Genomic DNA, 17355 nt, shown 5'->3' with positions numbered 1-17355 from the left:
TATGAATGTACACAATGTCTTTCAGATGTGCAGTATCTCAGGTTGTAGATCAATGTATCCGTACCGAGTAGAAATCACAGGGCAGTTGTACAATGTACAGTCCTTCATCTTTGCGAGTGGATAACACCCAGCAGATCTAGTATTTCCCAAGCAGGCAGAGGTGTCCCTCTTTTATGTGGGAAAACACAGCAGATCAACCTTTGCTTCATCCAATTACTCAATCTCCTTGTTCCTTCTTCACTGAAGCATGGGTATAAAAGATGCATTGGATTTTGCTTTTCTTATGAAGGACAGAAAATCATAAGCCTCTTTGGCTTTTCACTCTGATAATTAATTTACACTACATTTTTAATACTGCATTAATTAAATGCTGCTTTTGTGTTTGGCTCTGCTATACGAGCTGGCAGGCAGACTTCACTCCAATCTATTAGAAGTCAAAACAGTTCTTGAAAGGTATGGAAGCTAAATAAGATTCTCCAGGTAAGAAAAACTAAAAACATCCTGGAGCCCGGGCTCATACTTGAATGTAACGTAAAAAAACAGAGGGCCCAGACAGAGAAACAAAAGACAAGGAGAGAGCGCTCAACTCACTTACTCGTTTGGCTGAAGTAACAGCTAAGAGAAAAGCTGTTTTTCTGCCAAGAAGCTAAAGGTCGAGACTGGACAGTGACTCAAAAAGGGGCAAACAAAGAGCTCTGAGAACTACCTGGAGGTCCCAGGAGAGCGGCAGAAGCCTCCCGGATGGAAAACTCCATCTGACCCCTCCTTAAAAATTGTGCAGCCAGAGGATGTGCTCCTGGGGACAAGCCATCACATATTTCATGAATAGTATTGACTGCTGCAAGGTAGCCCCTGTTAGTAGATCCCGCCCCTACCCAGGGCAAAGTACTGGAAGAAGGGAAGAATTACAGTGATGAGTCGCTAAACACCCTTCACTTGCCACTACTCCAGCCGAGAGGAGGGGGGGCCGTGAAGCCTGTGAGATATTCATGGCCTCTATGGATGGCAGAGATCACACTATTCCTATACAAACTTGTTACAAATAGTTTCTCATTTTAAAACTGTGAAATTTCTGGTTATGAAGAAACATGTCAGTCAGTATAACCAGGTTTTTTTGTTTGTTGCCACTTGAAAATATAAAAAAAACTCCAAGTGATATTTGAAACGAATGCTGAAAATATCAACTCGTCAATCTTGCCTGCCACTCCCTCGCCTCTCAACCTGCCCTGATCTCAACTTTGTTTATCACGGTCTGGCTCAGCTTAGCTTGAAAGGTCAGATTCCAGCTCTGGTGATCACTTTTCCTCCTATCACGCATGCAGCCAAATGGAAAGTGTTCTCTGGCCAATTTACCTAAATATAACCATAAGCCATGCTTCTGTTTTATTCATGGTCACATAACAAACTTGACCTTTAAACACAGTAACCTAAGGTGAATATGTTTGAGATTGGCCATAATATATTCCCACATTGCATCACAGGCTTGTTTCTTTACTTTTCTGTGGTCTATAATGAAAGAAAGAAAGATCCTGAGACCATGATTTAGACTAGAAACATACCGGACATTCCAACATTTCTGTGTAAATGAATATAATGACTATCTTGTATATTGTCGTCATGTCCAGCATTTTTGCATTTGCTGTAAAAGTGGTTTTCAGCTGCCTAAGTTGTACCTCAGAGGGTTTTCACCCCCTTAGTCCCCTAGAAATTGTTGCTCAGCCTTGCACAAAATCCCAATGCCCCCACCTCTGAAGGATTGACCCGTGGCTAGAGTAGCTTGTTTGTGGCCTAACCTCTTCCTTATCCTCCGCTGGGGAGTAAATAACATTCTGCATGGCAGTTTGTCTGGGTGAATACAAAAGGCTTTGTGCAGCGGTCCATGCTGTTCATGGCCTAAAGATGTGATTATCCTCAAAATGTTTAGAGAAACTTACACGGAGACAAGGTGAAGGTGCCATTCTCTCTGGTTGTATCTCAGCTGTCTGGATTTGATAGGACTTTGGTTACAACTGTCCTCTTTCATCAATGTACAGTATGTACACGCCTACACATGTCTATATTTGTATGTGTGGTCATTGGCAAGGTGGCAGATGTGCCTTCTTAATCATATTCTTGAGTAAATAAACTTTTAAAGATATTTAATTTTGTCAGTAGAATTAATAAACTCCTCCACTCATTTCACAACGATAGTCATAATAGTCCCCAGATGTAAGGTGATGCTCATGTTGTTTTTAATTTCTTGTCCATTTTGTTATAAATCCGGACTTGTTCTTTTAGTCAAGGATTCTGATAATTTAGTTGTTTGCTTTGTTAGTTTTGTAAAGTGCCCTTGCATTATGTGAATGGTGCTTCAAATCAAATTTATATTATAACTAGTAACAATAATGTCACTTGACAATAAACTTAAGGTACAGAATAAAATCTCAGTTACAAAGTGCTCAGAAATGCACTGTGTGATGTTCTGCTGTCTAATTCTTCAAGGCTGAGGCCTGAAATGAAGCTCTGTAGTGGATTTATATCTCAAACCAGGCAGTGTTTTTAACTGTTATAAATAATCAACTAAAAATAAGAAAATAAAAGAAACTTGTTGATAAGGTATTCTGAAAGTTAGGAGGATAATCCTATTGAACTATCCATCATTCAATGAAGAACGTGCATGGTCATAATCTAAACTCCTCATACATAAATATGGGACTCAACCCATTTCAGTCTAATCCAAATGGCCTTTGCTGTCATGTTTTCAACTCCAACAAAACCTGACAAACTTTATTCAAGAGAAAAGCGATTTCTAAATATTTTGTTTTCAAATCATTTGATGAGATGTGTGAGGCCCAAAGGGATGAATTCTCCCCGTGTACACATGAATGTGTGGAGATAACACTCCCCAGGTCTTCACAGATGTATAAAGTGACAAAATAATCCAGACAGACACGACCATCAGTCTGCATGCATAAAGCATCCATTCAATTTGTACAGCCCGCCAAAGTAGACAGCCAATCCAAAAGGAAGCTGACAGGCTTTGACAGATGGACATGGTCGCCACGAAGGAAATAACAAGTCAGTCAGCTAAATTATTGGAAGATTACAATGCCAAAGTAAGTTTAACACAATATGGGCTCTACATGTTGTTCATATTAGTGGTAGTCAAAGACTCTTTTATGATTCATGAGCACGTAGTTCACTGCAGCACCCTCCATTCACCTTTATTATTTGAGGTTCATTAGGTTTGTTTTCGCTTTGGGTCCTTAATTCTTATAAGTATGTGAACAAGACTCAAGTCGTTCTGAAAAACAGCATTCCACAACTTTTGTGAGAATGCAGCCACATCCTAGTGTTGATTTAATCTGACATTTATCTTTAACACTTTCTTTTACAGTGCAGACATATTTGTGTGTATCCTCCCGTCGATTAAGACAACATAACATAGATATGGTGACCCAGTGTTGCACATAATGAATGTTGCTGTAATAAGGTAATATAAGAATGCCTGCACATTTGAGGAATATTTTGATATTTTGGGAAATATACATGATTTGCTTTCTTGCCGACAGTAAATGAGACAATCAATGAATATGATGCCGGAGCCAGGAGATGACCAGCTTAGCATTTTCACATTTGGACAGAACCAGGCTAGCTGTTTATCCTTTGCCAATTTTTATGCTAAGCTAAGCTAACGATCTCCTGGCTTCAATATAATCTTTTTGCGTACAGACATGAGAGTGGTTTTATCTTCTTATTCAACCCTTCCACAAGGATGCAAATATGCATATTTCCCCAATATGTCCAACTATTACTTGAAAGAAACACACTGTACTTCATGTTGTGATTTGTGATAACATTTATTTTAGAGATATAACAAGTCCCCATTTATCCAAATTATCTGATTCACATATTTTAAGTGAAAACAGAGGTCAATATCATTGTTATGAGCCATATTGTTTCCTGTAATTCATTGATGTGCTGGACGTCCTCCTGGTTTAACTTTCAACTAACCTACTCACTCAAGTTTCACTGTCTGGGAATGCCATGTGCTCTCTGTTGTCAAGCTATGTTTAGCAGTATCATCATGAATTACTTACATAAAACTGGGGATTAAATTATTAAAATATATGAATATAAGATCCCACACAGCACAAACTAGACAAATAAAAAATGTTCGCAGTGTTATTCACCTCACTCCGTCTCAAGCTTCCATTGAGGCACTTATCACTTGATTTCTGAGTTTTATTTATAATTATATGTCAAAGTGCTGCATAGTCTCTGCAAAATATGCATTACCAAAATAGAATAAAGATAAAATATAGTATGCCCTATAGGTTCCTTGCTCTTTCTGTCTGACCTGCTATATTCCAGCCTATGACCCCTGTCAGCAGAGCACGGCATCTCCTGATACCACCAAACAACTGCACAGAGCCACACAGCGGCTGGTCAAAGCTTGACTGGGGGGCTGTTATGTTTAACTGTAGTATAAATAGCTCCACAGACTAAAATGGAAATAAAAGGTCAAACTTAAAAGCAGACATATGTATATGGAGACACAGGCTAGGCAGGCCACTGACGGAAAGGTCAAAACTGAATGCTTTGGAGGCCTGATCAAAAGTAGTTTGTATCTCCTTTCAGTTCTGTGTCTTGCATGCTATAGAAGTAATTAAACAAGCGATGATGTGTGTTAATCTTTGCTTTATGTATCTTAAACATAGCCGGATGTTTGACTTAAACAGTTAGCTCAAACTAAATAGCAAAGTAAGTGCTTTGTGGCACATCCCTCCAAGTGGACAGATGCTGGTGCTTTGGTCTTACATACAATAGTGAAGTGAACACTTTGCTCAGGTCCAGATAAGAGCTTCAAACCAAAACAGCAACTCTGTTCCGTCTCTCAAAGAGGAAAAGGCCAACCCTGCACCTTTTTACACTCTCACAGCCTTATTTACAGCTTCAGGAGGAGACTGTCTCTGCCTCTGATAACATCCCTTTTTCTACCAGCCACATGTAGGGTAGAACTAAATAACAAGCCGGGTAATGTTTAACCCCTCGCACTTGCATTTGCATTCCTTTTATTAACATGTGAATATAACCCACATTTACGTGGTTAAAAAAAATACAGATTCTGCCTTTAAATTGAACACAGACACATTTAAAATAACATTTGAGACAAACCAAGAATAAACAGCATGCTTGTGTCCTCAAGTTCTGGATATCTATTCTTATGTTTATTACACAACTCACCGACCATTCTCCATAGATGGCTTGTAACCTTTATGGACTGAACAGATGCTTTGAGTCATGTTCTAACTACGATGCAGTGGGCTTTAATTTTAGCGTCTCTTTTGACACGCAAGCCGCTGTATCAACGAGTTGTAAACATGAAATACAACTCTATCCGTGTTGACTTGAATGTGCAGCTGTCTGGGGCAGGATCCTGCAGCAGCAGCAGCCATAAACAAGGAGCTCCATAGTGTCTTTGTTCTCCTTTAAACTTATTGAGGCAAAATGTACTTAATTGGCTGTGGAACCATTTCTTGGAGGAAACATTTTAGATTTTTTTTTGTTTAATATGGAAATCTCCAAAAATATTTTTTTTTGAAGATGGCAGTTTCGAACAGTGTCTTTGTGACTCATTTCTGTTGGAGTGGTTTTTGAGGGAACATTCAATGGCTGTCCTATTTTCCACGTAATGCCTGTGACACTCGCAGGCCTAGAAACAGTGAGAGGCAACAATACTGTGCCCTGTGGCTTCTTTTATGTTGCTGTTTTTTAATCGAATGCAAAGCAATGTGGTGATGCATTACATTTTAATTAGTTTGCAGAAGCAGGAAAGAGTTCAGAAATCTGCTTCTTGGTTGTAGTTTTCCTTCACACCAGTCTTATGGGAACTACGGTATCATAATCTTCTGTGTATATTCTTAAGAGTTGTATTGAACTTCTGTCCTTGCCTCTTTTTTTAAATAATAATGGATTTAAGATCAAGCATATGCTCTAAAGTTCACGTATTCTCTGAAGTATGATTCATAACTGCATGAAGCAGCCACAGTATTGTACACATCCATTTTTAACCTCTACCTTTCTTGGAAAATCACCTGTGCTGCACAGTATACAATTTGAAACAGTAGGAATCCACTTTGAAACACAAATAATTGATGAGATGCCTTTGTAGCAAATGGTTAAAGTGCGCACCACATAACCACAACATCTACTTTTGACGCTCAACATTGGAGAGAGAGAGAGAGAGTAAATAATAAAGGCAAAATACCACAAAAGAAATCTGATGAAAAAAGAACTATTCCTGAATGGCACAGGGGTTCAGTAGTTAGAAGTAATTGTACTTTACAAATGCAAAATGCACACAAATCTGATTCATATTCTTATTCTCATAATTCCACATTTAGTTGTATATAAATTACTAGTTTGGCTTTTCAACAATTGAGCTGCTTGGTCCGTGACACTCGTAATAACCAGTTTGATTTCACATTCAAAATAGCCTCCTAAAGCTCAAGTTTGTATAGGATTTAGTGGCATCACCAACTAAATACCAACCTGCTCACTCCTCCCGTTCCAAGACTGTGGTAACATGAGAGGCCCAGTGCAAATCAGACTAAACCAGTGGTATCTCTCAGGACCTTTGCCTTAGCTACTCTATAGGCAATAACATTCAGACAGCGGCTATTTTGCCCTCTGCGTCTCACTTTACTGCACTTTCACAAGCAGTAAAACTACAAGTCGGAGAACTACGGTTGCTTTCATGTGGCGTAAAAAACATGCAAGGCCCTCTCTAGAGCCAGTATTTGGTTTGTCCGTTCTGAGCTACTCATGTTGCACATGGGAGTGCAACATGGCGAGCACTGTGAAGAGAGAAATGATGAACCAACATTTTCTGAACAACGGCCTCCCGCGTTAAAGTCCAACGGTTTAGTTGACCCATTTAACCTCGCCGATCTCTTCCCTGTCCAAACTCTGGCGCTAAAACAACATGACACTGTTCCTCCTTTCCTCCCGAGGTTATTGAGCATTTCATTAAGGTTCACTCTCAAAATGTCCATTGATATACAGGGTATGTTTTATGTTGTTGTATATCAAGAGAATAATCTGACACAGTCTGATCGAGCAGCGGGCTGTGATGTCTGAACATGAATAATGCTCCTACTTGGCCATATAAACCAGCACCGATACAGTAAGCTCCATCTGACTTTTGAGTAAATGCACCTGAAATGAGTTTAGTTCCATAAACTCGGTGTCTCAGACTGAAGCACAAAGAAGTATGAGAACTCAGAGGAGATATCTTTCTTTTACAGGGACCGGAGCACAACAACAGCACAAAAGGGGTATTTGAAATGAAAATGTCTGTAAATTATTAATGGGAATTCACTATGGATAGGCTCCTCTTATTCATATTCCGCCACGGTTGAAAGTGTGTTTGAGTGTATGGACTCTAAAAATATTTTGATAATTGATCAGTGACTCTAAGCTGCTGTACAAATCAGGCGCAAGACCAGTCGGGGTGAAATTGAGCCAATTAACACACAGTTGATTGGCCCCTTTGTGGTCAGGATCCTTGAATCTTAACAGGTTAATTTGTCTGCTCTCAATTGCTATTGATGCGAGGGCGTCTGGAGATGTTTCTCCAAGTTAATGGGTCTAGGAGGGATTTCAGTTGTGTTACATAAAATAAACAGGCAGAAGCTCTTCTTAGCTGCCAGAAGTGTTCAGAAAAACCTGCAGAGTTCAACAAGAAAAGGTATCTTACATAAGGTATGATGAAACCAGGAGCAACTGCACCTTATCTTTTTATAATGGAAAAGGTCGACATTGTAGTTTTCTACTTAAGCAGGTAACAGACCTGAGAGGTTACCATTCCCAGAAATCATTTGCTTTGCACATTATGTACCAACTGCTTCAAGGAAAGAGACTGTTAACTAATGCTACTCATTTCAGAATAGTCAGAGCTTAAGGGGGGATAACATATAATTGTGCCTGCAATAAGAGAGCAAGAAACCATGTGCAGTAAACGGGGAGAGGATGATTCATGGTGCAGTATCAGGAATGTGCTTACGTGAGGTGGCACGGGATGTACCAGGCCAAAACTGAAGGTTAGATATATTGAAAAAGAGTTTTATAGCATTCAAATGATTCATTGTGATTTATTTGGTCGCCTGTGGGGTCATTGCAGAATACAATTCACAAGTTTCCTTTTTTGACTTTCTCCACCAACACTTAAGATTCTGGTTCTCACTGCTGAGGTCAAACAACCAACCCCCATGGCTGCAGATGTTTATTACATTTCTTACATTAATTACTACATTTAATCATCATTTATTTATCTTATATCATTATATTTCCCAAAGCAGAAGGAAGTCCGTGCCTACTGATGGGTTAAAAGATTAAAAAAAGCTTTAAAAAAACAGCTTAGTGCATTTTATTCAGTGTGTTGGGTTAAGATAAAGATCTCTCAAGAGTAATACCAAATAGTTCATTTTGATATAGTACTCCATTGCTTTGCAGGAAGTGCAACAACCAACAGCTACAATGGGTCTATTCACAATATGATTTAGAATTAACAGTTACTGTTTTTGGTCCTTTCATCTCAGAAATGTGTGTATATTAATGTAAAGTTTTACCATTTATCTTTGCACTTTATCATTTTAGTTTTTACATTGTTGTGCTTTAGGCTCAAAGCATATATACAGTAAATTGTGTATGAATGTAGGAGACTACTTGAGAAAAGATTCAAGATAGGTGAGATTAAGTTAGTCCTTTTAAATGTGTCTTTAAACACTGAACTGTACACAAACTAAAGTAACTTAAGGGTGCTAAGTGGATAGCAGGGCCGTCCTTCAATCAGAGGATCGGTAGTTCGATCCCCGGTACCGGCTCTGCTCGTCCCATGTCGATGTGCCCTTGAGCAAGAAAACTTAACCCCAAAAATTGCTCACATAGAAATGTGATAGAATCTGAATTGTAAGTCGCTTTGGATAAAGGCGTCTGCTAAATGACTGTAATAATGTAATGTAAAGAAAAGATGATACTTTCTTTCTCTAAATCTTTGGAAGACAACAATGACTAGCCGATGAGCAACCACTTCTGTAGAAAACATATCTTACATGTTTTTACAGCATTAGGGGGCCTGACATTCATCTATCTCACTTGTGCAACAGTGTTCTCACACTGGCATCAAAATAAGCCCACAGCTGGAAAACAACAGGAGATTCAAAAACACTGTAAACAACACAAGTTTGAGTTCTTTTATTGTCATAACCTCCTGGTATTTTAACCCCCCCCCCCAAAAAAAAGAAAAGAAGAACTCGCACTAACAGCTCAGCCGGGCACTCACTGCAGCACACTCAAAAAAAAAGATTCAGGAGAGTACATGCTCTTACCAGGGAGTATACTTTCACAATGTACTATTGCAAGCACATAATGGGTCTCCTGGGACCAGATTCCTAGCTTGTTGTCAAAGTAGTTGTATAAGTAGTTTGGGATACTATTTAAATTTGTACTTTTTCAACCTTAACTGAAGTAGTAGTCTTCCAGCATGCAATAGGCAACCTGGTAATAGTTGTATGGGAAAGTAATTTTGTAGGAGACAGGGCTTTACAAGGTGTAGTAGTAGGTAATTATTGCAGATAACCTTTTTGGCACAGCATCATGTTTTTATATCTATTTCAAAAAAGTTAAAATATTCTATCTGCAATTGTTTTTTTTTGTTCCTCTATCCCGTCCACTTCTAACATTGAAGGTACAATCAGAATTGTAATTCCTCATCCAACAATAGATCAATTCAGTTAAGCCCGTCATAAGTCCCATTTTTAGAGGTGGGAAGCCAGTGAGGGATCATAGTGACTTAGTGGACGTAGTCATCGTGATGTCACCCATTGGTTTGTAGACCGCCATTTTGAAGCCTCGAGTTCGGTAAACAGGCTGTCACCATCTTGGCTTTTTTGCAACCAATGAACGGAAGCGACCATATTTGGAATGCGGAGGAGTGACCTAGAGACGCCATGTCTTTGGTAGCGGTCGTGACTTGTTAACCACAGTAAGCCCGCCCTAAGGCATACTCCGCTTTGTGATCTATTTGACTTCATGACATCATGTTGTATTGAAGAAGACTTAAAACTAGCGATTGAGACCTTAAACTCATGTTGACTGAGGTAATAAATCAAGTGAGAAGAAGGGTAATTTTCTTGTAGACTTACCATACAGTCGGACTTCTTTTTGCCAACAGAGGAGGCGCCCCCTGCTGGTCAGGAGAGATAACTCAAGTTTTAAGACAATTCCGAATTGGCCTCACTCTACAAAATCGGAGGTTGCCGCCTGTCCGTAGAGGAGGCAGAGATCTATAGGGGATAGTGATCATGCTGACCTGGTGAAACTGCTAAAAGAAAAGTATAGTAGTTCAATAAAAGGTTGCACACCTTTTTGTATGTCCATCTGTGACAAATTTTGTTTCAAGGTACATTTCGGTCCAAAAGGTGACTTTAGCGTGCTACAGATGTTGCTAGTTTCATTTGGCACGATTGCTGTGGCAGTAAATGTGCACCGCATTGTGGGGACTTTTATTTTTATCCAACTGGTTCTGCCCGGCTGGCATTTTTTAGACACATGTGAACGTCCCCTAATGTTAAAGAGTGCTAGCAGCAGCTAATATTTACTGACAAATTGCAGTGCCACTCTGCCCTTGTAAACCACATAGTGGTCAAAGTGGGTATATAATAAAATCCTGTCATCATGATGTAAGCGATTTGTTGCGACTTTGTGTCCACAGTTATCAAGTGCATCCCCCTCTTTTACCGCCGCTGCATCACTCTGGTAACGCAGCGACAATCCTGTTAAATGAAAGTCGCAACATCTTTAGCAACAAGGTAAAAAACCTGGTGTATGTTTGTTCTGAGAGTGTGTGTGATTCGTTGCTCTCCACATCGGTTGCAACCTTCGCGCTGGTTATGAATATTTAAGAGAGCTTCAGACCAGCAGCCGGGAGCAACAAGAGAGAGGGTGAGAAAGAGAGAATCGTCAAGTTACAGTTTTGGACAATGGGAGGGGAATTTAAAGTGAGGAGGGTGAGAAAGTGAGAGATTGTGGGATGATGCCATATTCTCAACACAACAGTGGGCAGCAGCAGACAGAGATAATGTGGTCTCTCAAGAAACAGAAGGGGTTCAATAGTTCAATCGAATATAATGTAGTGACTCACATCGTGACATAAGGCTGACCAATTGCTTCCACCAACGCTTATGCTTTGATTGTTTTTAGCAAAGAGATTTTTTATTATTCTTGGAAATTTAACACTGTCGAGGCAATTTAAATACAGGGGAATTAGTTCTTTACAACTGATCACGTAATGAAAAAATTCCATTCCTTTACAGTTTGTTTTTCCCTCCAAAATCAAAACTACCCAGCTGTATAACCTATAGTCACATTCCTATAATGTCACAACACGTGAGAAAATAAAGGTCTTTTGTTCTGCAAGAGCAATTAACGCTCTGAGGTCTTTTACTAACATTTGTTGTCTTTTTACTTGAAAGTTGACATTAGAGAGATAACGGTAAACAAGGAAAGAGTTGAGGGACAATACGATTCACTGTGAGCTCCATAAACCCCTGGGCTACAAGGGGGATGAGGGGGAGGGGTGCATCTTGAGCCAGTCGGTGGGCTGTGACATCAACTCCACTTGGTTGAGCACCAGAAAACATTGGCCCAATTTGCAAGCAAAACTAAACGACTCCAAATGGCTATTACATTTCATCAATGAAAACAATATGGCACAGTACAGTGTGGTACAGTGTCAACGTATGTTATGTGTGCATAGCTGACAGGGGATTTGCTTCAATTTACAACCAATGAGACCGAAGAGGTTTGAAGACATTGCCATCCTTAGAACCCTGCACACACACAAACAGTATTCTCTTGAAATAAAAGGTGGATAGAAGTCAGAATCATTTGCCATGCAAACATAAAAACATCACATCGGTGCCCCTATTCCTCTCAATAGAGTAGATTGCCATCAACAATCCGGTGGAACAACATGGAAATCACTTTCCGCCAATTCCATCAACTCGATCTTTGCTCAGCAGCAGTATTCGACTGCGGCAACTCTGGAATAATGTAAATCGGCGCATCTCTTTCTTCTTCTCACATGAGACTCGAGAGCTGGAGGGGTACGGCTGATAATTGGTTTGATTGGAGGTTTAGTCGGCAAGAGGGAGAGGTTTTCCTGTAGCGCCACCCGCATCTCTGTCCTGCAACTCCGTCTTCATACATCCCTGAGTCAAATTTGAATAAATCATCAGCATGTTGTGGGTTTATTTTGTCAAAGCATCCCCAGACATGATGGAAGGCAGGGTTTGGGTGTGGGAGGAAATGGAAGCAGCAAACTCTCAGGGAATGATCAACACAGTTGTTAGATCTTGTCAGAAACTTGTCTTGTAGCCATCATGGGTAATTAGGTTTATGACATGGGAAGGAACAACATCTTATTTTTAAAATGAATGGGGAAGCAAGCCGATTGCACAGCAACTTCTGGAAATGAGAACGGTTTGCCTGGACCTCAAAATGATCCCAGATGCATATTTCAGATTCTCTTTTTGAACTACTTTGGTTAAAGTCTCTAGGATGTATAATTCACCCTGTTGTGTAATATGCACTATACTGATGGGGGAATTGGTATCCACAGACAAAATAAGATGCTTACTCTTCTGAATTGATCGTTTTTAATCACCAAGTCGTACATGAACATTTAGGTCACCCTTCTTTGGTTAAGATGGCTTTTGTGCCCTGCAGCTAGTGTCTCTATTGAAGGATACACCACCCACTCAGGAGGGACCACGACAAAAACTGGAGAATTTTCCTTCTTCCTTCTTTTTTTGTGTATTGTTTACGGTCTATTAAAATTCAGATGTGCTCACTCTAGTTCTTTTGCCTTCTGACATAAATGTCTTTGTTAATGAAAATCCCACACTCCTGCTTTCCTGTATGTTTGCATCTTCATCATGCCGGTAATTATCATCATCCTGCTTTCAAATTCCTGACACGTGGTTTTCATGCCTCAGAGAGAACCCTTGTGTTTTTTCTATCCCGTAAATGACAGTCAGCCTCTGGGACTTGTCTCCCTGTAGCCTTTTTTCACATTTGCAAAACACTTCCCTCTTTCCAAGTTCCAAGAAGTTGCATCTTTAAAGCTGTGTCTCTGCTTGTGACGAGGATGGTGAACCTCTGCTGATTTGGTATAAAAATACCCTCCTATTTTTAATTTCTCGTTTATTTTTACATCTATGAACTTGTATGTCAGCTTCAATTTTAATGGCTCGCAAAAAACTCTTCTGCACCTAGATGCCGGTTTGTGCTCAACTGTCTTGGAGGCCTTCTTTAAACAGTGTCCTGCTGAGACACCTGGGGGATCTGCTTTTCAGAGAAGCTGACATTCAGCTGCGTCTCTCAGGCTCATGGCTAGCTCTCCGGGGAAGCTGAAGGAACAAAAGCCTGAACGTGGCATGGATCCTGGCAAAACCAGCCGCTGTAGATTGGCTCTGCCCTCCGTGCTGAGATACACCGATAAGGCCATGGAGCTAACTGACAGAATCCTCTTTCTTACAAGGAAAGTCTGCAACTCCCTCTTCGCTTCTCTCTTTAAAGTCTGAATGTAGATAATTGTATTGCTGTCCTAAGATGGAGAGGAGGGTAAATAGCAAATACCTCCATTCCTTTGACATACACTAGTGCTGATGGTGCAGGTTTTTACAGATTCTAACAGGTATCCAACTAAAAGTCAACTTTTACTTATTTTGTTGAATCAATCATGAGTCAAATTACCTGTTAGTATCGTTTGTCATGTGAGTTGTTAGTCACTCTGTAATCACATGAGTCAACGTTAGTGAAGTTAATGTTAACCACGATCTTTTCCGAACCTTAATTAACGAGGTAGTTTCGCTGGCTGAACCTAACTTCCTGTGAAGACGGAAGTTTATTTTGCAAAGACACTATGAATATACCGAGCGTGTATTGACACGGAGTCCCTGGCACGTCCAAAACTGACGCTAGAGGCGAATGTAGAGCGTCATAGTTTGAAGCTTAGGGTTCTTGGCCAAGTCTCTTTAATTGATGAGTTGGGAGTGACACTGTGTTGTTTTAAGTAGCTTTAAGATTGTTGTTTTTTTCCAACTATTTATTGAAGATATAGTACATGAAGTTTACAAAGAGTGACGGCAATAGCCTCCATTTAATCAAATTGTAATTTGAAATGTGGATTTGCTTAAAATAAAGTTGGGAGATCTTTGTCATCATGGTTAAAGTAATGACTACATTACTTGTTTATGTTTTTTTGACCAATCCATCCTCTTCATTTTTCGTAATTTGTAATTTTATAACATATCACGCCATTCCCTCCTCCAGACAGACAAGAGCAATACATTCTTTGTCGCTTGAACATAAACAGATGTCACTTTTGGGCATTGAAACAATTGATTGGTGTTCATGTTATTATAACATGCGTGCACATGTTGGAACATAATGTATTCCTCACAGCAAAGTATTTGAAAGCACAGTGCAGTGTATTCAGAATATAGCATTATGATTGACAAGCCACCTGATGCGCTCTGACCCTGCAGCCAATGCAGATTACAAAAATAAAAGACGGGGGATGTTTTTAGATGATATATGACTCAGGTCTGGCCGTCTGCCCATGCCTTCTCTTTATGGAGGGAGAGTCAAGAACATTAAGATGGTAATGCACGCAAATACTTTCCCGTCAATGCTCAGATTGAGATACTTAAACTCTGCGTGGCATTGTGTTGGATGCACACTGAATCTCTCTGCTGCCCCCGTAATGACTACAAACTGCAGTGTAAAATTGAATAAAACAGAAACAAAACAAACCGAGATTCAATAGTGAGAAATAAATGGGGCTTTTCTACAAGACCAGGGAAGTGTATCTAATCCCTTAATTAGACAGAATGTCCACATTAGTGTTTTTTTTTCTTCTTTTGTGATGGCCATATATATGTAGGGAAGAGAGAGAATGGGAATAATTAAAACAAAAGAGAATAAGGTTGGACTCTGACATCGTTCTAGATTTGACCTTCAGCTGAGGTCCTTAAGAGAAACCACAGACTGAATTCAAAGACAGGTTTGAAACCTCTGTTGTTTTCCTTCACTGATTAATAAAAGTAGGGAAAAGTAGTGTTTTCTTGATATCATCTGGTTTGTTTGGACCGAACTATTGCTGCCAAGAAGAGAAGCACAGACTACTTTTTTTGCTGTCTGTCTCTTTGAGAGCAAGAAAATTAGACTACTTTTTTGCGTCACCCTGAGCCAGACCTTACTTCACCAAATATACTTGCTGCAACAAACTCACAGCATCACAGAATGTTTGAATCTCAAATCACACTTCCCTCAAGACTTTGAGAGGAGAGAGAGGGGTGTGGGCATGGGGGAGGGTCACACAACGGGTTTAACGTTGGCTTGCTGCTATATTACGTTACAATGAAACCAGCAGACACTGATGGAATGACAGCAAATGAAGCCAGGGAATGCAATGTTGCTCATCGCTTCTTAAAAGTGAGGAATTATACCAATTAAGTATGGTTAATGGGAACACGAGTCTGAACATATGCAGGGGTTACATGTCAACAGAATGGTAAGCTGTATTGTAATACTGTAAACAAAATCAAGATAGTGCAGGGGATGCACGGAGGTCATTTCTGTCTCTAAGGATGTTGCAATAGATAACAACGGAGGAGGGAAGGGAGCATATTGGAACACAAACGCCGGTGATGTCTCCCTTAGCGCCTGTTCCACCCCAAATTCTCTATGGCACTATGGCAACCGTCTCTATGGCAACTGTTGGCTTTTGAAGACCACCTTAACGCAGACACAAACACACACAGATGCTGTACGTGGACACAAACCCGTGTTGTAGCCTATTGTGCAATGACAGGTGATTCCTGCAGTGGGGGAAAGGTTTGTTCGATATCTCGAGTTTGCTACGAAAGGCATTTTGTTTAATGAGAGACTCAGGTGATCAATCATGATTATGTTCTTAATCTCTGTGGATTATTTTTGCTGTTGTGCTATGAACATGACGTGTTCATAACTCATGCGGTGGCCAACAGGGGCGAAACATTTGCATCAGGAGAAACATGCTGCAGCTTCAGAAACGAAGTTGAAAAAACAATTACAAAAATCTAAAATAAATACGACGTAAACTTGCCGCAAATTAAAAAATGTGCTGCAGAAAGCCAAAAGGAATCCATTAACGGCAAACACGCTGTGAAAATACAGAAACGACGCAAAGTCAAGAACACACAAACCCCAAAAACAAATGCAACCGAAAGACGTCGCATGTCAACACAACGGAAGCTCTATCATAATAGAAATACTTTAAAAGAGCAACAAATGGACGTAGCTATTGAAAAAGAATAAGGCCAAATGTAAAAAAAAGAATACATATCTTTTCACGTCGCCGCAGAGCTTCCGTTGATATGCAGTGTTTTTCTGTTGCATTTGTTTTTGGGTTTGTGTGTTTCTGACGTTGCAGTGTATTTGCAACGTGTTTACTGTTAATGCATTTGTTTTGGCAAAAATATAACATTATGAAATAACCTTCTTGCCGCTCAATCTCTTCTGTGTCATTTTTCTAATCTTACACGAGCATCATTTAGCTTGCACAAGGCTGCATTGTTAACTTGGATTATGTACGTCATAAAATCCCAAATGGCAGCTTGTTTTGGGATTTGTATGCGAGGGAATGGGATCGGCATGTAGGACGACAGCTCAGAACATCATCAACAGCGTCAATGTGGGGGTTGCAAAGAGTAGAGTCGAGATGTAATTGCGTAATAATTCTGTTTCGCTCATACGTTTGCCACTCTGGCAATCATGATGGAAACACCCTGAAGAGGGATGCCCAATAAAGCTCTCGCCCTCGACAGTCATAAAAACGAGAATGCAGAGACAGAAATGTGGTAGATGGTAAATACGATTATGTGATATGTTCACCCCAGAGGTGATGGAGGTCCTGGAGGACATCTGTTAAGGCTGTCTCTCTGATGTTTTTGTTTACGCTCTCCTAAATATTCTTGCACAGTGAAATGTAATTGATAGCTTGACATTAAAGCTGCAATAATTAGAGTCCAGCAAAACTTAGTAGCCAAAGTGTTATTTATGTTTTGTTTGAAGAGTGCATTCTTACTGACGGAAATGAGGACAAAGAGGAAGTTGTAAAGAATGAAGTAAAAAACATCTTTTCCCATCCTCTCATGTTTTATAATCCCTTTGGGCTCAGGTGTTGTAACCATTCTGACAGCTTCCTTGCATTATCATTTCTCTATGAACGCCTTCATTATAAATCTGTGCTCCTGCCATTGCTTT

Source organism: Pholis gunnellus (genome assembly GCF_910591455.1).
Source record: "Pholis gunnellus genome assembly, chromosome: 10".
Lineage (NCBI taxonomy): Eukaryota > Metazoa > Chordata > Actinopteri > Perciformes > Pholidae > Pholis > Pholis gunnellus.
This window is presented reverse-complemented; position numbering follows the sequence as displayed.